The 21,422-nt window shown below is 35.4% G+C and overlaps 1 protein-coding gene across 2 annotated transcripts in view; it reads right to left on the reverse strand.

Annotated features, from left to right (window-relative positions):
- Positions 1–3,413: 3,413 nt before the first annotated feature.
- LOC149847608 (pentatricopeptide repeat-containing protein At5g56310-like) overlaps positions 3,414–21,422 on the reverse strand; it is a 44,837-nt gene continuing 26,828 nt past the window's right edge. The window contains exons 4-7 of one of the 2 annotated variants that reach the window (XR_016430632.1): positions 6,985–7,746; positions 6,786–6,875; positions 6,503–6,660; positions 3,414–3,793 (exon numbers count right to left, since the gene is read on the reverse strand). The gene's annotated coding sequence lies outside the window, so the exon portion shown is untranslated. Of the gene's footprint in view, positions 3,794–6,502; positions 6,661–6,785; positions 6,876–6,984; positions 7,747–11,542; positions 11,561–21,422 lie in introns of those variants that run through there. The other variant, XM_089998476.1, reaches the window with a different exon arrangement.

A 21,422-nucleotide genomic window follows, 5' to 3' on the forward strand; every position in this document is an offset into this window, starting at 1 on the left:
CCCAAGAGAAAGAGAAGCACCAAAGACTAGAGAGAGAGAAAAAAAATCTCAACTCGAGAGAGAGAAAGAGAAAGAGAGGAGATAAGAGCTCAAGATAGCGAGAAGAGAGTTGTGAGGGATAAGAGAAATGGGAGAGGGTTCGGGTTTCTATAGGCTCCAGACCTTCAGCCACCATAATGGCCATTAAAGGAGCCCAAACAGTTAGCCATAATGGTCCTAGGTTGGCCAAATGGCCAACTATAAAGGCCCAAATGGCTAGCCAGGGAGGGGCACCTAAAAAGGACCAAAAGGACAAGAACAAGGTTCAAAATGACCTTGGATCTGAAGTCAAAGGTCAACATTGTTGGGCGGCTATGGACTGTTTGGACTTTTAATGCTCAAGCAAAAACATTGGGCAAGGTCCAATCGGATTCAGATAAGATCTAAAAAGATCCAAGAAAGTTTTAATGCAAAGTCAAATATATAAATATAAAATATATTGTTTGTAATCCAAGATTTGTTCAAACCCATAATTTAATGCTCTTCAGGGTCATGCCCTCTATGGCACCACCTCTCTATATAAGCACAATGAATGTTCTGCAACTTTCAATATGGGACTAAATTTTTTGTAAGAAACTCAAAAACTCATAACTTAGGTAAATGAAGGAATTATGGAAGAAAACTTAGATAGTTTTGAGGCATAATCTCAAGGCTGTGTTGGTCAAAAAAGATGCACACGACTGACTGAAAAAAAGGAAAAAAAAAAGGAAAAGTTTTGGGGATGGTTGTTGTGGCTTTACCATAAAAAGGTCCAAGAATGGAAAGTAAAGGTAAGTAGGAAGGGTCTGTGTTTGTGGGCGATCCAATGCCGGAGCTGCGCATGCTGGCACAGCCCAGGCACACTACTATTCCCCGACACACACCAGGTCACCAAACGATAGAAAACCTCATTGAATCCTATGAATGTGGGCCCACCTGAAAAGAGCAAAGACGTTCAAAAACCAAGCCAATCGATGCTTGCCACATGCAGATGAGACAAGTCTCGGAGCTCGATCAATCTTTAATCGTCTCTCTCTCATCATTCTAGCAAGAACATCCACTTAGGTGGGGTTATTTGATTCACTTGCCTTAGTTTGGTAAGGTCAAGGCAGACGTGAAGGCCATTAAATTAGTGTAATTAGAACCAACGACTAGTTTTGTTTTCTGTTGTATGAAATTTTTGGTGGGTCAAATCCGATTTTTGATATGTATTCAATAGGACCATTGGCAGCAACGTTTTAATATTTTTGTATTTCCGTGCTATAATGGTTTGTTGGAAACGCACTCACAATTCAACCGCGTTACAGTGGATCATATACCCCAACCACAGAACAAGCGTATACCCAACTGAAGCAGCGGACAAACAAATGATAATTGTAGTTTAGGACCGTCAATGAGTAAGAGGTCGATCTGGGTCATGTATTCAGCAAGCTGACTTTAGCTAAAAACCATCTTTATGACTCGACCCAAACAAAGCAAAACACCTTCGTTGTCTACTCCATGGCAGAGAGAGAGAGAACCCCGTGGGTCCAACTCTCTAAGGTGCTCATACCAGGTCCAGACGTGACAGGACCTACCAAAAGCAAAACCACAGTCTTGTAAGGGAGAAAAACCTCCCCATCACTGACCACACATTAGATGGCCTCCGGTAGGTAAAACCCTTGAGGTCTCCGCTGCCCACCGGGGAGTATGCCCAGCTTCAAAGGATGCCACCCGTGTGTTTCGAACTTATAACATCACATCACCTTGGTGACATTAACAAGTCGCTCCTACCAGATGAGCGGAACCCTTGTGGGCAAGGGTATAACATGTTTTTAACACATTTTACATTAAACTGCACCCGACTCTTATACTGATTGGATCTCACTAGTCCAATCTGGAATTGGATCCCTTTCATCGTTGCCAAAACCTGATCCTGTTGAGTCCGGATCAGGGTCGGATCATACCCATTTCTGCAACAGGGTTGTAAACTGCTCTAAGTTAGCAATTGATGCTCCCCGCTGAGGTGAAATGGGAATTTGTACTGACGACTCATTATCTCCAACAACCCTCGTGTACCAAAGAAAGACGAGCTTAAAGAATTGACTTTGACCAATATCTTTTGTTAAAGATGCAGGAGACTTATTACAATGCGGTTGATTGGTGCACAAAACGGCCTAGACAGTAGAACATGTTTCCGAGGATCTTTGATTGATTCCATATCACAAAAATTGTTATCCGATTTTTCTCTCAACATATAAAACTTGAAATTAGTAAAATATATGAAAAATGGAAACTGTTAATATTGTGATAAGATTACGATACTTTTAAAAGCAGGGGGTATTTTGAAGATATCGTTTCTTTTGAAATTTATTGGTTTTTGCCTATATTCACGACAATGGGCTGATCACCCAAAACAAATGATCATGGTTGGTAGGTGTAGTACGTTGGTGATCCGGACGTCTCATCATGCAATGGTTGACCAAGGTAAGGTCGTTGGGTAAATCATTGGCGAAGCCTATGGATACCATCCATTCTCTGATCTAACAGCAATTAAGGATGATATAGCGTTAAACGCATTAGAATCCATCAACTCATTTGCAACTTTGCTAGAGTATAACCAATCGCTGACCACACACATCAAAGTTGGTTTCTTTATAAACCTAAGACCTTGAAAAGCACTCTTCAAAGTTGGCTTCCGAGTAACCGTCTTAGAAAATAACAGCTACAATCAAAATGTTTTTAAGAATCACAGGAGTCGTGCATTCCAGGTTTGGCCTTACATTTTTGTGCAGTAACTGAAGGTTAGGGCTAAATTCTCTTCGCGGCATACATATGGGTATGTGGGGAGCAGGCAGGTATGCTTCAGGTGAGTGCATAATCACAGACCAATTACGATAAGGAGCAGACCACGTCCAAGCATAAATCCCCGTGTGGAGCCAGACCAAGTTATACCAGTCCACACACACTTCGTGCTTGGTCACGATTGCAAGGCCCAGATCAACCCATTACCCCTCATTTATAAAAGGATCCGGTACACCATCAATAGGCAAGCTTCAAGATTCAACTGGCCCTACATATAAAACTCGCATTATGAGCATACTCATCTGGTGATTTCCTTAGTGAACTTTCAAACTCTTCTTGAACAGTTTTGGCCCGACGAACTAACAGTTTTACAGTTGTCGCATACCATCCAATAAATCTGGGTTTCATGCCATGTTAACAAGTACAAAAAGGGGGGAAAATAATTTTGTATGGTACAAACCCAGAACTGTTTATGAATGCTACATGATATTTGGATAAATATCTATGATATCAAACGTAGATCAGAAGATTTTGAAATATGCTGCTAGAGATGTACCTGAAAAAAAATGAGAATCTTGGAAAGAATTTGTTGAACTGGAAATGACCATCAAACTTCAAAGAGATCGTTCATGCACTTCAAGTCTTGTACAAACAGAAAAGAACGAAATCCACATAATTCAAGAAGTTGATATAAGATGCAACGGAACCATATTAGACATAAACATGTTAATTAAAATTTTGCATATGTGCAATCATCAAGACTTTCCTGAATTCATCATTTGACATTGGCTTATCTTCGCCTTCTTCACTCTTTGAACTACCTGTACCCCATCCAAGGGGCCTGGTAATGGTCATTGGCATAGCAAATGTATACTACCCTTGAGCTGGATATGACCCCCACGTCTCTGTGTGACTGAAGAAACATGTGCACTTGGTTCTTTTAATCCTTGAGTTATACCCTCACGTTTACAAACGTATAATGCCCGTCCACCTATAGATGGCAAATAACATGAGAAAACCATAATAGTAGGTAACTTTGGGAGTGCTCCAAGGAGACCAGGAAGAAAAGGAAAAAAAAAGTGCCTCGTAAAAAGAAAATAGCCTGGAAATTCACTAAATAGTACTTTAAAAATTCTAACACAACTTGCCTTTTCTATCATCCTGCCAGACAACTGCATTGTCCAAATTCTTGCTCCCCAAAATTTTTTATAGAAAATCAATCTCAAGGCTTGTTCATGTTGTTTTGCCTTTTCAATTTCATTTGGCACGACCTTTTGTCAATTGAAAAGCACTTTCATTTCTCCTTGTATATATGTTACTATGGCCACTGGAACTACCTTGTCTACTAGCAGCATTTGAAAGGTAAGGTCCAGCATTTTATATTTCTGCATATTCATTTCAACTTGCATTTGTTTTAAAATCTCAAACTGTATTTACCAGCATGGGCACCATTGTTACACCATGTGTAGTTCACAGGTATAGAAAGAAACAAAGGATACATCAGAATGAGATCATATACTTCATCAATCCTATGGATTAGTGTACCTGTTATAGTTGTTTCTCTGATGGTTGGTCAAGTAATAAAAATGTTGTATTTCCTTTAAGTCATTATGGATGGGATTAGTATTTCAGGTAGCTATTCTTAATTTGCTCATTTATTGAACCTTTTTCAGTATTATTCACTTATGTGATAAGAACACTATTAGTGTTAGAGGATAATGGTCTTGGTTTTCTCTGTCTTTTACCTCTTATATATATATATATATATATATATATATATATATATATATATATATATATATATATATATATATATATATATATATATATATATATATATGTTATTTTTAATATTTCCAGGGGCATTTATGCCAGAAAGAATATGTTTTCTTTCGTAATATATGTTTTGGAAAGGAGGATGATAAAATGACTGATTTGACCTAATCTCTCTTCTCTTTCTCTCACTACCTGACAAACACCTTCCCTCTTCTCTCATTTCACTCTCACCACTTGATTTCTTCCTGGGATTTCTATACCATCACCACAAAAATGTAGACTAACAGTATATGGTATCAGACCTAGATTTTAGCTCTGATGCTAGTTTTTCAAGGAATAGGAATTGTTAACTGATGTTACACTCTTAAAGAGCAATTGGAAAAGAGGCTGCACAAGAGTTGGATCTATTTGCACATGAAACAGAAGATTTTATAAGATTTTTTGAGTGATTAAGTACCCACTCTGGTAAAGGTGTTCCAAAGTTGCAAATTTTCTTCTTAATTTTCTGCCATGAGCCATGTCTGGGATTTTGTGATAGTCTGAAGTATATGTGACCTTTTTTACAGTGTCCGAGGGTTCAAAAAGATTGGGAATTTATGTCAAGGATTAACCCTACCTACCAATGGTAATTTCTCGTGTCTTCATGGAATTTTTAAAGGTCTTAAGATAGACAGCAGACCTGGTAATAAGGGTTGGCTGCTAGCATGAATCAAATTCTATGTGCTGAAAAGCTAGGATATAGAAAAAGGGCAAGTTGGGTGAGCCAACTAAGAACTCTCTTATAGTCAAGTAGAGTAACTTCCCTCTATAGCAACCTCTTCAAGTTCATAAAATTGCTCCCACATCTGTAAAACACATGCTATGATCCAACTTAGGTTCTATACCATAGTCACAAATATCGGTAGATTTTTTAATTTCTCGCAAAAAAAACAATTCCCACAACTTTCCTGTATAAAACGTGATATTTTGAAAATATCAGCTATTTTGAATTGTTAGTATTTATAGCATGATTTTTTTAATAAACCACGATAAAATCACAAAATTTTAAGCAATACGGGCACACCTTTGAAGCCCGAAAGTGTAGGACAATAAGAGGCTAATAGGGGTTTATACAGGCACGGAGGAGGGGACTCATCTTCTGCCTCTTCGATGTGGGACTAAAAAAGGTCTCATTGATTTAAACTTTGCACTCTCCCCTAAAAAGCCTAGTTAAAACCCTAAAAATCCATCATCAATATCTTCTAGACATTTTACCAAAATGTCCTCCAAATGTTTCTTAACTCTTTACCACCTCTTTTTTTATTGGTGGGGCGTGCAACAGGTAACCGTATTAACTTCACATTAAGTGATGAAAAATGGCCTTGTTTTCATTGAAAACACTAATTACATCCAGAAAACTACCAATCTTTTCAACATATGACGAAAGTGTCCTTCGGTTTGGTAGACTAATGTGTTTTTTCATTTTATGTTCCTTCTAATTTTTATCATTGGTCATGCCTTTTGCTTTTTTTTTTAATTGGCCAAGAATTTTCTGACATTTTCCCAAGAATTTTTTTTTTAAATCTCCCGAGATTTTCCCTTGCCGAGAAATTTCCGAGAATGATATTTGTGACTATGTTCTATACATGAGCAAAGGATACCTTACCACTCTCAATTCTACATGCACAAGAAAAAATAAGAAAATGGCTGGTGTCCCCCAGTTAAGAAGCAATGTTTCATTATTTTAACCTTTGTAACAAACTAGGTTTCATGGAAGCAGAACTCCATGGATTATGTTAGAGAAATTCTCATAAACATATTGATGGAATTGACAGTTAGCTCTATGATTTACATCACAAAAGCTTTCAAAAAAATACAATTAGCTAAATGTTTTACTAAAGATAATACCTGATAAAACAATTACTGAAGATATGGATTAAAATACCTCTTCCTCTAGAGAAGCTGCTTCCACCAGATGCCCTTCTTTTACTCTGCTTTGGATCTAAATGAGCAATACTTACCTTCTTCCAAAGAAAATTTTGCTTATTTTGTTGAAGTGCAGTTTCAAGATGTGCATCATCAGAGAAATCCACATGCCAAACCCTGGGAAAATAATTTATGAAGGTTCCAAGTGAAAAAATCCACAGAAATGTAAACAAGAATCGAGAAGTATGCACACATTCTCATTTTCCACACATTAAAAGGATATAGAAATAATTCATGCCAACCCGTAATTTTCCAGTGAATTTGTCCCTCAATAGGCGTATAGCAGTTACTCCACCAGTCTTACAGAAGTTGTGCAGATGTTCTTCTGTAACCTAGTTCAAGTATTGGGAGCCATAGAATTTTCAGTCAGTATGGATATGGGTATCTTTCAACAATAAGACTTTGAATCTACATACAGCACTCATGCCACGAGCAACTTACCTCAAGACTAATGTTTGAAATGAATGCTGTGCACTGGTCAGTGTAGAGGTTTGGCTTTGCATCCTCAGATGCCTTTTCTCCCTTCAATTGCTCACTGACAGATGTAGTCATAATCAATTCTGAAGAGGGCTCAGACACATCAACAGATCCCTTGCCCTGCTTTGACACAGTTTCAGGTATTTTCCCAGCCGTCTGTTTATGCAGATCTATGTCACAGGGATTCGGCTAGCAGGGTGCCGCACCTGCGTCCACGCAACGCGGGTGCGGCACCGGGTGCAGTCAACCCGACCCTGGGTGCGGTCAATGCACCCAGGGTCATTTTGGTCCAATTTTTCGGACTTAAAAAAGAATTTTTTTTAATATATGTCACAGGGATTCTCCAACTAGGTGTCGCACCCGATGCGGTCAACCTAACCCTGGGTGCAGTCAACGCACCCAGGGTCATTTATGTCCAACTTTTGGACTTTATATATATATATATATATATATATATATATATATATATATATATATTTTTTGCCACACCCCCGCACCCGGGTTTTTTGGAAGTGCCGCATCCCCGCACCCACACCCATGTGACATAGATGCAGATTTGGTTGAGAATGCATAGCTGAAATGCCAGTATCTGTTTTCCTCTTCTTAGATGCATTGTTGGTACGTCTGTCACCACTTCTCTCCACAGACTCCATAGGGGGGTGAACTTGATGTTTTAAGCTCCTGTTGTGACTGGAATTGTTGAAGTTCTTCAAAACGAGGAGTCACCTACAAATTAAATGAAATCAGAAAGGCTTGGTGTTCAATTGACATAGAGTATTGAATGCAAAGTCTGAGGAAACCGTAGTAAAGAACTCTTGGAATACCCACACAACCAGAAAGCATGCCTGCAACAAACAACAATAGATAATTTAAAGCATAAGGTAACATAACATTACATGGTTTATTCATCTCAGGGATTTCCCTTTTAGCCAGCAACGCGAAGTTGCGTCAATAGAAAAGGAGTAAATACAGGAGAGAAAAGAGAGGATAATGAGGTGTCAGAGGGTACATTAATGTTGATATGAATTTATAAGGTATTCAATCCAGCTAGTGTCTTCATTAGACCAGCACAGTAAGGCACATGTTTCAAAGTCCATTTGGCTGTGGCATGCAGAACATGCAACTGGAACAGTCTATGTCACACGGACACTTCAGTCAGCATGTGTATCCCATGTTGACACGATACGACACTCGGACACATGCACAATCAACATTGTAACATTATCTATTTACTTTTTATAATCTTAATTACTTAATTTGTATTCACTTGCATTATTTTCCTTTTAAAATTTGTTATCATTTACATTATGTTTCAATTTTAACTTGGTGATTGAGAATTGCTGATATATATATATATATATATATATATATATATATATATATATATATATATATATATATATATATATATATAGTGTGTGAGAGAGAGAGTAATCTGTAGCTTCCAAACCATTTATCTCCCAGACCCCTTGAAAAAACATACCTGCCTTTCTTTTTTGTTTAATCTAAAGTTCTAAACCCATAGATGTAATCTAGGATTTATTTAGTAGAAAACACGCATTAGTTTAAACCTTTTTCATGTCTACATGTGTTTTTAGCTCAACCAAAAAATCAACAGTTCATATTGCACCAAAAATTTGATCAACTAAAAATCAAGATTTTTTGTTAAATTGATTCAATCCAAAAATCGGGTTTTAGTAAATAAGCAACAATAAACACATCTACAAGCTTGGATTAAGCAAAAAATTCCTGCAAGTATCTTTTTTAAAAAGGTCTACAAGAAAAATGGTTTAAAAGCTACACATTAATATATATATGGGTTTATCTAACACTAAACTAATAGTGTTTAACATTAACTACATTCAACCACATGATTAAAATTCCTCTACACGAATGACATTTTTTTAAAATGCATGGTTGTTTTTTTGGGCATTGTATCTTTTTGAATTTGAAGAAAAATGAAAAGGCAAACACCTTTTACAAAAAAGTAACCTTAAGAATCTCTCTCTCTCTCTCTCTCTCTCTCTCTCTCTCTCTCTCTCTCTCTCTCTCTCTCTCTCTCTATCTATCTATCTATCTATCTATCTATCTATCTATATATCTATATATATATATGGAAAGGGGGACCGTCCAACCAAAGAAAGGTCCAAAATCTACAACCAATGACGATCACACAGCTCCCCTTCTCCAATGCTTGAGCATCTCATCAATCGGACCTCATATATTTGTTCTTTACAATTTGTTTAGTAAGAAATATGCTTTACATGAAGACTTTATGATACAAAGGCATGTTTTTCGAAACATGAAAAATAGACAGCTCACAATGCATTTAAAACTTTACAATACAAAGTATTGTGGCCTGGGCAACCAAGTCTGGGCGGTGGGGCCCTATATTGCTTTAGGTTTTTTTTTAAGACATATCATTTGTTTTCTTCGAGGAGAAGAAGAACAAAAAAGAGAAGACATGTTATTTGTCTATTGCTTGTATTATGTTTATTGTTGAGAAAAATAAGAAGAAAAGAAGACATTACTTGACTATTGCTTGCATTATGTCTATTGTTGAGAAGAATAAGACATTATCTGTCTATTGTTTGTATTATGTATATTGCTGTTAATTTTTTTGTACACATGATTTTATTTTTTGTGTATTGTTCATTCACATTGTTAGTTGTATGGTTTGTTTATTCAGTTGTCAATTTATTTTTAATTTGTTTGAGCAGGTTAAGGTTATGTAATATAATTGTTTTACAGTGTTCAACGACATATTATTTGTCTATTGCTTATTATTGATTGATTTTATGTTGTATACATATTTCTTATTATGTTTTTATGTTTTTTTTTTTGGGTACCGCATAGGCCCTGCCTAGGCCTTTTTAGAGGCTCACCACCTAGGCTCCGCCTAGTGCCTCTATGATAACTAAGGGGTCGATGATTTTTAGCGCTTTCAAAAATGTATCTAAACATTGAAGGACCTTCTAAAAATCGTACTTTCAAGTATTTTTGCTCGATCTGAACCATTAAATCGTAATTTTTAAAGGGTCTTAATTGGACCTAACAAAAAAAAAGGTAGGACCATCCTCTCTCTCTCTCTCTCTCTCTCTCTCTCTCTCTCTCTCTCTATATATATATATATATATATATATATATATATATATATATATATATATATACACACACAACAACAACAACAAACACTACGCCTTCATCCCAAAACAATTGGGGTCGGCGATATGAACCAAAAAAGAAAATCATTCTGGGTCTCTCTCTCTCTCTCTCTCTCTCTCTCTCTCTCTCTCTCTATATATATATATATATATATATATATATAGCATAGATACAAATATTGGTCTCGGATATATCTCAACAAGGCTACTTCTCACGATAATATAGGTTAGGTTGATAAATCTCAGGGCTTAAAAAAATTTTAAAATAGCAGAAATAAGTAATAAAATAACATGTTTAGGTAATAAAATATAACATGTATAAAATATAATAACAGAAATAAATAATATATAAAATAAATAAATAAGAACATTTTTAAGATATAGAAAGGACATAAAAAAGTAAAAGTAACTGAAAATATCATGACATTATCAAGATATTATCGAAATAATAGCACTGCAATTTTTTTATGAAAATCTCATGATATTTTACCTTTAATGTCATTTCCCATTAAAAAGATAGATATAAATGATAGCTGATATCTGTGACTATGATATATATAGACACCATACACATATCTATATGTGCATGTGCACGACCTGTCAGCCAGTTTATCATAGAAACATTAACCATTACACTGCAATTATGGTGTCCACCAGTGTTATAATTATTGTACTGTATCTTCCAATATGCCTATGACACATATCATATCTATGAGGTATAATGATATAATACAAACCCCGAAACCCCTTTCAGGTGTGCATTATAGCCATATTGGATGTATCGTACAATACACTGTATAAGGCGTATCATATGATATGCAATCGGTACAATCCAAGTTGCACTGATTTTTTTTAAGCACATAAGGACCCTTAGGGTTGGTTCGTACTTATTTTTAGAAAACTTGAGAAAGGCACCCACATACCCTAGAGAGCTCAAAGTGATTTGAGGGTGTTTTCATTATGTAAAACTTTAAGTATTGAAAAACACTTACAATTTTGTTTTTGTTTAGGTAAATGTGCATTATTATGAATGTAACACCCCAAATTTTAAATCCCGAAAATCGCAAAAAAAATTTTTAAGTACTTTTAATTACTTTAACAAAATTGCAGCGAAAAAATCTATCGGGACTAAAACTTGGCGTGTTACTTCTCATTTATATTCATAACCATATAAGCATTTGAATCAAAAATCAAACATTCATAAATTGAATTAAGTATCCATAATTAATTACAAATGTCCAATTAACAAATAAATTTAATTATCAGAGTCTTGAGCAATTAAAATTGCTCTCAATTTAAAACGTCAGAGGTTTGGAAAAGGTATGACTCGGTCTCCGTCGCAACCTCCTGCCATCGCATATAAGTTCACTCACTTTCTGGAAAATATTAAAATTCATATGGTCAGACAAGCATTGTCTCAATAGGGTAGAGTTATACTAAACACGTAAATCAACATACGTAAGCAGAAATTTCATCAAATTTTTATGCAATTAATCAAATTAAATATAAACAAATTTAACATGTATTGCAAACGTCTCAAGTAAGCATGTCATTACAAAAGTAACATTTATTCAAACTTAAACAAATAAAATGCACGTACAGTTCAAAAATGCATGTACTTACCAATGCAAAAGTCATTCATATGCATGAACCGATTCTTATCTTTTTCTTTCTTAGATGATGCATGTCATGTCTTTCTAATGCATATACATTTAGGTTTTTCTTCTTAGCCCCGTAGGTACAAACATAGGCATAAACCTGGATCAGAGCCATTGAGCAGACAATGTTTTCATAGAAAGGTGGTTTTGGCCTGGCCGGACACCGTTCACTAGTCCCGAGTGAGGGACGACAAGAGCGGGAGAAACTCTCAATACCACCATACCGATGCATCAGACTTTCACTCATGAGTTTCTCCATCCTACGCTGCAGTCTATTGCAGAGGGTTTCCCCTATCTTCGTGGTTGGAGAGGAGCAATCTTCCATGATCAAAAACATATTTCCACGAAACCATTTGTATCGTTTTCCCTCTCCTTGCAAGTCCTTTCTTTAGTGTCGCATGTTTTAATTATTTAAATTAAATGTCTTACATGCAACATAATATTTGAATTCATCAAAGAAGATTAAGCCACTTCGGGCCAATAAATGTGTATTTAGAACATTGTATTCGATACATGCTCAAACTTCTTGCTTTGCAAACATGCGCGTGTGAAAATGACTTCAAAGAGACACTGAACATAAGAACACTAAGTTCTTAGTGAGAAACACGTGCACAAAAGGCACAATAAGAATACTTGGAACAAATGTGAACAAAGGCATAAAAAAATATAAATCTTTATTGAAAATGTGAGAGAGCTTTGACTCAAAGCTTGAGAAATTACAAAGGGAATGACCCCTATTTATAAATGGAGGTCTTGGAGGGGCTCCATATAGACGTTGGAGGAGCCCAACGTCTATATGGTGGGGCCCCCAAGGTCAAAAAAAAAGGAAAATTAAAAATAAAAAAGAAAAAAGAAAAGTAAAAAAGGTACAATCATATTCCAAATGGAATATGCTTAAAAGGGAGAAAAGAAAGACAATTTTACCCTTATCGGGTATTACAAAAATTATATAAATAATATATATATCTATACAAATATATACATAGATACATGTACATATATATAATATATGTATATATATATGGTCTTTATATTTTAACAGCGCACGTACAAATAAACAATGTGAAAAACTTTCTTAACTTTGCATGCATCCATACATTCACATCATCATCTTTATCATCATCATCATCATAGAAATATGCGCAAACATACAGTAGGTATATCATTTTAACATTCGTCATTAAGACTGCAAATCAGAACTTACGATCCCTTATATAGCGCATGGCCATATAGGCGAGCACATTCATTCATTAAGCATTTAATTTGTGCCCCAATAGTTGGGCATATCATTTCCTGGAGAAAATCAGACATTTACAGAGCATACACAGGCTGAAAAGTTTTCGTAAAGGCATGCATATCGATGGATGATTTACGCAAGTATTCGGGATCAGTTCTTAAACCGGTTCCAAACTTGCGAAAAGTCTAACTTTGTCTGACTGTTACAGCAGCTACAAAAAAAAATTCAATCGGTGGTCAGAGCTGAATTTTTCATAGTTTGTATAAAATTTTGCCAGCTTTCCAATGCAGCAAACTGTTCGTAAAAATCATCTGTACGAAGGAGTTATGAACGTTTTGGTACAGACCTATACTTTTTTGTTCTGACTGTCACAGAACAATGCTCAGTCTATGAACAGAGCTCAAAATTTCATACTAGATGTGAAATTTTGTTAGCTTTCCAACGCAATAAACTACTCATCAAAACTCCTCCGAACGAGGAAGATACGAGCGATTTACAGGTCGAGTGTCAGGCCAGAAATACATAATAACGGATATATGCATTCGGGTGGGGCCAAAACGGGCCACCCGAATTTATAATTTTGAATTTTTTTACATGAACTAAGCAAGAAAAATTATAAAATTTTAACTACACTAAACTAAGATAAACTATAATAGACAAATCTTATTTTCACAGCCGTTGGGCCGGAAAACATACCCATCTCACCGAAGGCTATTTCCTCAAAAATAATTTCGGTAAAATTTTACAATAAAATAAGCAAATCACATAATTTTTCTATAAATAAAAATAAAAAAATCATGTTGTAATTCCAGAATATTCACATGCACATACACTACAATTTCTAATTAATTTTTTTATGAAAATAATTAGGCATATCATGGTTTTTTCTAAAATTACCGATTTTTTTTTAGAAACCTCATAACACAAAACATGTATTTTCCTATGAAATCAACTATGGAAATCATTCAAATTTTTACAATACATCCATATGAACTGTAAAATTGTCTACGAAGAGACAATACGCATACAAGCACAAATACTTTATGAAAGATGTGCACGAAGGCACGCACACAACACTTGAACAAAATACGCACAAAAGCATAAAAGTAGCAAACATGCACTAAGGCATGTATTTTATAGAAAAGAGCAAATGCTTGAGACTCTCAAGCTTAAGAAATAACAAGGGGAACACCCCTATTTATACAAAAGCAAAGGGGTACAAGGGGGCCTCCCAAAGGAGTCATTGGGGGTCCCCAACGACTCTATTGGGGGGGACCCCCAATGCACCTTTATGAAAAAGGAAAAAAAATAAAAAAGAAAAAAAAGAAATACAAAAAAATAAAAAGAAATTACAACATATTCCAAGTAGAATATGCGCAAGATGTGAAATTATAAGAATACCCTTTTTCATGTATAAGAAAATAAAATATGTATATATATATATATATTTTTTTATATAGAGAGAGATATGTATACATATATGATATATATGTATATATATCTCTATATATATAAGTATATATATTTATACTTACAACAATGGTTTTGGAGATACATTTTAACACCCCCCCTCAAACTTACGGTGTGATAACCGCAAGTTTGTTAAGAAGGAAATGAAATCTGGGCGAACAAAGAGCTTTTGTGAAGAAGTCCGCAAGTTTATACTCAGACGTCACGTACGGTAGATCAATGACCTTCTTCAAGTATTCTTCCCTGACATAATGGTAGTCCATCTCTATATGCTTTGTTCGCTCGTGAAAGGTGTGATTCTTGGCAATATAAATTGCACTTTTGTTGTCGCAGCATAGCTTTGTTGGTTCTCTGATAAGCACTCTCATATCTTCCAAAAGACGTCGAATCCATACAATTTCCATGGTAGTAGATGTCATGGCTCTATATTCTGCTTCAGTGGATGACAGAGAGACCTTCTATTGCTTTTTACATCGACATGAAATCAAAGACTCTCCTAAAAAAACACAAAAGTCAGTGGTGGAGTGACGGTTATTAGGGTCACCTCCCCAATCTGAGTCAGTATAAGCAAGTAATTTTAATTCAGAAGAGGAAGATAGAAATACTCCCTTATTCACTATTCCCTTTAAATATTTGATGATGCGAAGAACAACACTCATATGAACTGTTGTAGGGGCGTGCTGAAACTGACTGGCGATGTGAATAGCATGTGACAAATCAGGTCGAGTAATGCTAAGGTACATTAAAGATCCTACCAACTGCCTGTAAGGAGTAGGATCGGTTAGAAGAACCCCGTCATCAATCTTCATTTTTTATCCCACGACTTCAGGAGTTTCGCAGACTTTGTCAGCAGAAATCCCTGACCTGTCAATAATCTCTCAAGCAAGTTTAGACTGAGATAGGAAGTAACCACGTTGAGAATAGGCAACCTCAATTCCAAGAAAGTATGTCAAAAAACCCAAGTCTGACATCTCAAATTTTGAAGTCAAGACGGACTTAATACCCTTGACTCCTTGAACATCATCACCTGTAATTAACATGTCATCAACATAGAGCAATAGTATCACAATTCCTGCATCAGATTTTCTAGTAAACAAACAGTATCAGTATAACAGGAGGAAAAACCATTTTCCAGTATTACACCGGTGAATCTATCATACCAGGCTTTGGGGGCCTATTTCAAACCATAGAGGGTCTTTCGAAGACGAAGAACTTTATCTTTAGGAATCTTCATGCCTGGTGGAGCATCCATATAAACTTCTTCGTTAAGATCACCATTCAAAAAAACATTTTTTACATCCATTTGAAAAATGTTCCACTTTTTAATAAATGCAATAGTAATAGGATATCTAACTGTAACCATTCGGGCTATAGGAGCAAAAGTTTCATCATAATCAATTTCATACTCTTGCCCATATCCTTTTGCGACTAAGCGAGCTTTATACCTTTCCAGTGATTCATCGTTCTTAGTCTTAACCTTAAAAACCCATCGACAAACTATAGTTTTCTTTTCTATGGGTAGAGTTTGGAAATCTCAGGTTTCAGCCTTCCTAAGAGCGTTAAGTTCATTTTACATAGCTTCTTGCCATTTTATACATTTTTTAGCTTCTTCAAAATTTCTAGGTTGAAAATAAGAGTGAATAGCACTAAGACAAGCCCTATATCGAGGTGAGAAAGAATCAAACGAGACAAAACGAGTTGAAGGTCTCCTATTCCTTTCAGATCTTTTGTAGTCGAGAGTAGGAACAAACTCACTATATTGATCAATAGCACTTCTAAAGGTATCTTGGTTTCTTCGAGAATAGGTTATTGGATCACTTGAAATTCTACCTTTTTGTTCATTTGATGAGTTATATTCACCAACATCACCATCATTTTCCCCATCATAGTTTGATGATACATCATCATCACTAGATATGTCATCATTGCTAGACAATAAGTCAAATAAGAATGAGTAATCAACATTTTCTTGTTGAGAAACATTTTTTTCAAAGCCGCTTTCATTTTCTAAGAATGTTACATTTCTTGAGACATATAACTTATCATCTCTAAGGTCATAACAACGAAACCCTTTTTGAGTTTCAGAATATCCGAGAAAGGCACAAGGAATAGCCTTGGGAGAGAGCTTGTCATTTTTATCAGTAAGTATAAAACACTTACACCCAAAGACTCGTAACCTATTATAATCAGGTTCAAGCTTATGTAATACCTCAAAAGGAGATATTTTTCCCAATATCCTAGATGATAAGCGATTTATCAGATAAATAGAAGCAAAAGTTGCTTCAGCCCAAAAGTTTTTAGGAATGTTTTGGGATATAAGAAGGGTCCTAGTGGTCTCAATGATGTGCCTATGTTTCCTTTCGGCTAACCCATTTTGTTGAGGAGTTTTAGGACAAGACCTGTGGTGAACAATTCTGTTATCCTCAAGGTACTCCTTAAATTGATTGGAGAGATATTCTCCTCCAGAATCACTTCTAAATATCTTTATGTTACTGTTGAATTGATTCTTGATCATTGTATGAAAAGTTTTGAAACACGAAAATACTTCATATTTGAATTTAAGAAAATAGATCCACGAATATCTGGAAAAGTCATCTACAAAAATTACATAATAAGAAAAGCCTCCTTTTGAAGCAACAGGTGCGGGTCCCCAAACATTTGAATGAACAATTTCGAAAGTTTTAGAAGAGAACATAGTTCTTTGCTCAAAAGGCAAACTCCACATTTTCCGAGAATACAATCATTACAAGAAAATGAACTTTTACATAGGTCTTTTGTAAAGTGTAAATAAGATAACTTGGTGATATTAGGATGACCAAGTCTTTTTTGCCACACATTTATATCTTTGTGTCGGGCAACATTACAAAAAAGTTTTGGAACTTGAAGAGAGTCCATATAGTATAAGTCTCCCTTCCTAAATCCTTCCCCCAATCAATTTCCCGGACTGGCGATCCTGTATTAAACATTTATCACAAGAGAATTTAATATCGCAACCATGGTCCGAGAGTTGAGAAACAGAGAGAAGGTTTAAGTTTAGTTTAGGTATAAATCTAATTTTTTGAATAAAAAAATCTTGAGTTTCAAAATTACCTATGCCTTTAATTTCAAGAGAGGTTCCATCCACAGTGGAAACAAAAGATGGAGAAACATTTTTTGAGTAATCTGAAAGCGAAAATATGTTTGGGGACATGTGAAAAGATGCACCGGAGTCCAAAAGCCAAGAGACTTTACCTGGAGAGGAAGGAGTAGACACGGCGGCACCGGAGGTAGCTCCCTTGAGGAGAGGTTGAAGGGCTTCCATTATTTGACTTAGAGAGAGAGATCCACTTGAAGATGTCTCCTCTTTTTGCGGTACACCGGTGGTAGCCATTGCGAGAAGCTTCTTCCATTTGGGACATATGGATTTGATATGCCCCGGTTCTTTACAGAAATTTCAAATAATTTTGTTATAGTCCTTTTTCACTCTTTGGCCACCATTTTCACTTTGATTTTGTGGTTTAACGTGAGGAGGATGATAGGTTTTAACATTGTTTCTGGGTCTTGATACGTCATTGACCCCATTGTTTTCTTCATAATTACAAGGAACTACAAGAACATTTGATCCTTGTTTACATAAATTCATACGAGTCTCCTCACCACTTAATTTGTTGAGTACATCTTCAAGAGAGGGCAGAGTAAACGATGATAGAAGAGATGACCTTATTTGCTCAAATTCGGGCCTTAGCCCATTCAAAAAGTTGAAGAACTGATCTTCTTCAAGTTGCTTGTGAAGGAGTTCACTCGCCTCTCCACTCCATTTTGGTTCAAGCATGGCAAGCTCATCCCAAATCGAAGAAAGATCGGCAAAATATTTCCTAATAATCATTTCACCTTGAGTAAGGGAGAGAGCCTTCTTTTGAAGGTAATACTTATGAGATAAGTCCCTTGACGTATACATTTTCTCAAGATAATGCCAAGCTTCTGATGCTTTCTTGAACTTAATAATGTTGGCATTAATCTTAGTTTCAACGGATGAGAAAAACCAAGAAAGAATCTTGAAATTTTTCATTTCTCACTCATCATGCTTCTTAGAATACTCTTCAAGGTCTTTGATTCTTTCTTCTCCCTCAAGAATCTTGATTTCACTTCTCTTTACCATGGTAATTTTGGGTTCCAGTTCCGAAATTGTGCCTTGCACATAACCCCATAGCCCCTTTCCTTTTATTTGAGCCTCCATGTTCCCGGCCCAAACATGATAGTTGGACCCATTTAGTTTGAAGCCAAGAGCAAAATGAGACTCTTTTTCACCCATTAAGGAGTAAAGAGGAAGGGAGAAAATGCGTACCAACACAAGATTTCAAAATCGGACTTGCACAAGATTCTTCTAAAATATTTGAGAAGCAAGATCCACCACTTCAAACTTCAAAGATCTGAAGGCACGCTTTTTGAGGCACTCGAAAAAGAAGAATCCCACGATCCTCTATCACCAACCTCGTTTTGATACCATGTAAAATTGTCTACGAAGAGACAATACGCATACAAGCACAAATACTTTATGAAAGATGTGCACGAAGGACACAACACTTGAACAAAATACGCACAAAAGCGTAAAAGTAGCAAACATGCACTAAGGCATGTATTTTATAGAAAAGAGCAAATGCTTGAGACTCTCAAGCTTAAGAAATAACAAGGGGGAACACCCCTATTTATACAAAAGCAAAGGGGTACAAGGGGGGCTCCCAAAGGAGTCGTTGGGGAGCACCCAACGGTCACATTTGTGACCGTTGGGGGTCCCCAACGACTCTATTGGGGGGACCCCCAATGCACCTTTATGAAAAAAAAATACAAAAAAATAAAAAAAAAATTACAACATATTCCAAGTGGAATATACGCAAGATGTGAAATTACAAAAATACCATTTTCTGGTATAAGAAAATAAAACATGTATATATATATATATATATATATATATATCAAGTGGAATATGTGCAAGATATGAAATTACAAGAATACCCTTCTCGGGTATAACAAAATAATATATATATATAGAGAGAGAGAGAGATACGTATACATATATGATATATATGTATATGTATCTCTATATATATAAGTATATATTTATACTTACAACAATGGTTTTGGAGATACATTTTAACAATGAACATGATCTACTAATCCTAACCGAAATTTGTAGAAAAATAATTAACACACGTATTTTAAAGTTTTTATGGTTTTTATTTCTGAGAAATCGGTTTTTAGAAAGAATGATTTTTAGAGGAGTTTTCTTTCGAAAACCCCCTTTCTATTACATGTTTTGATAGCCCTAAGCCAAACCCACACGTGGGATGCATGGTTTAGGGTCTATACTTATGAAAAATCGAAGGAATTTGTGCCCATGAATTCCATTTTACGTGTAGAGCATAGAACCCCCTACCTTTTTGGCAAAAATTTGGTCCTATGAGTGTGGATCGCTCTTTTAGCATGAACCGGCCATCCAACACGAACAACGGCCTCACCCACGACCTCCTTACGCTCCATACACGGAAGTGGATGTCTCCACCAAGGGTTTGGTGTGGGGAAAGGAAGAGAAAAGAGAAGGATTTGAGAAAAGGGACTTAGAAAATCCAAGGAGCAAATAAGGGGGGCGTGAGCCCTTCCTGATTTATAAATTTTAGGGCATGAGTTAATCCTAACCCTTGATCTTAGATCTAGGCTAGTTTCCATTTTCCTAATGCCTTCCACTTTCCTTTTCTCAAAATTTCTTTTCTTTCCCTTTTTTTTTGTTTGCTAACTTAGGACCTATATTATGTAATATATATATATATATATATCATACTATATATTATATAGTATATAGTAGGGCAAGGGTTGGTCGACCCCCATGGGTTGACCCCCTTTCCAAAATATAAAAAGTCGCTTGCTTGGCAAGCAAGTTGACTAAGCTTATGTATTATTTTTTTTTCTTTATATATTTTTTTCTTCTTCTTTCCTTTCTTTCTTTCCTTTTTTTTCCTTTCTTTCCTTCTTTTCTTACTTTGGTCCAGCCCATTCTTAGAACCCTCTAGATTTAACAGCCCCCCTTACAGGGCCTTGCTTTGAAATAAGGCAAGTTTTGACTTTTCAAAACTTGCTTTGCAATTTCTTAAGTTGTATTTTCAAGTTTTATTTTCAAGTTTATTATTATTATTATTATTATTATTATTTTTAAGTTTAAGTTGGAGTGCCACATAGGATGGGACAGCCCACCTATGGACTCCTACCATATTATATAATTTAATTAATTCTTGAGTTTCATTCCACTAAATGAAATTCCTAATTAATTCAAATGAAATTTCATAAAAATTCAAATGTGAAATTATATAAAATGTCAATAAATGAAATTTGAATTAAGCTTAAATACAATTACATGTCATCTATTAAAATTCGAAAATCCATATATTTCAATTATTTATTTTAAATATTTTTTTAAGGCTAATTCATATTCTTCATAAATAATTTCTGAAGAAATGGAATTCAATAGGTTCGATGAGACCCTTAGGGCATATTCCATACATTCATTTTTTTTGTCTTTTGTAATACATAGTATAATACTTAGTAAATATTGGCATTATCAATTTATCTAGATTATTTAAATTATTTTCTAAAAATATCATTTTCTCAAAAATGCATTTCGAATACAATTTCTACCAGGGTCGGCCGGACCTGTTGTCGTTTTGAATGTTTTATTTTATTTATTTTTTTGTATATTAGATTTCAAACTCATGCACTAAATTCGAATTTATAGTACATATCAAATTATCTTAAATTTGTCTGAAATCCTGTTCAACTTTATTGCGATAAAAGTTACCAGTTATTTTATTAAATTATGTCTTTTTCATAAATTTGATTCTGAAT

The sequence above is a fragment of the Nuphar pumila genome, chromosome 2, assembly GCF_984573655.1.
Source record: "Nuphar pumila chromosome 2, dmNupPumi1.hap1.1, whole genome shotgun sequence".
In the NCBI taxonomy this organism is placed as follows: Eukaryota; Viridiplantae; Streptophyta; class Magnoliopsida; order Nymphaeales; family Nymphaeaceae; genus Nuphar; species Nuphar pumila.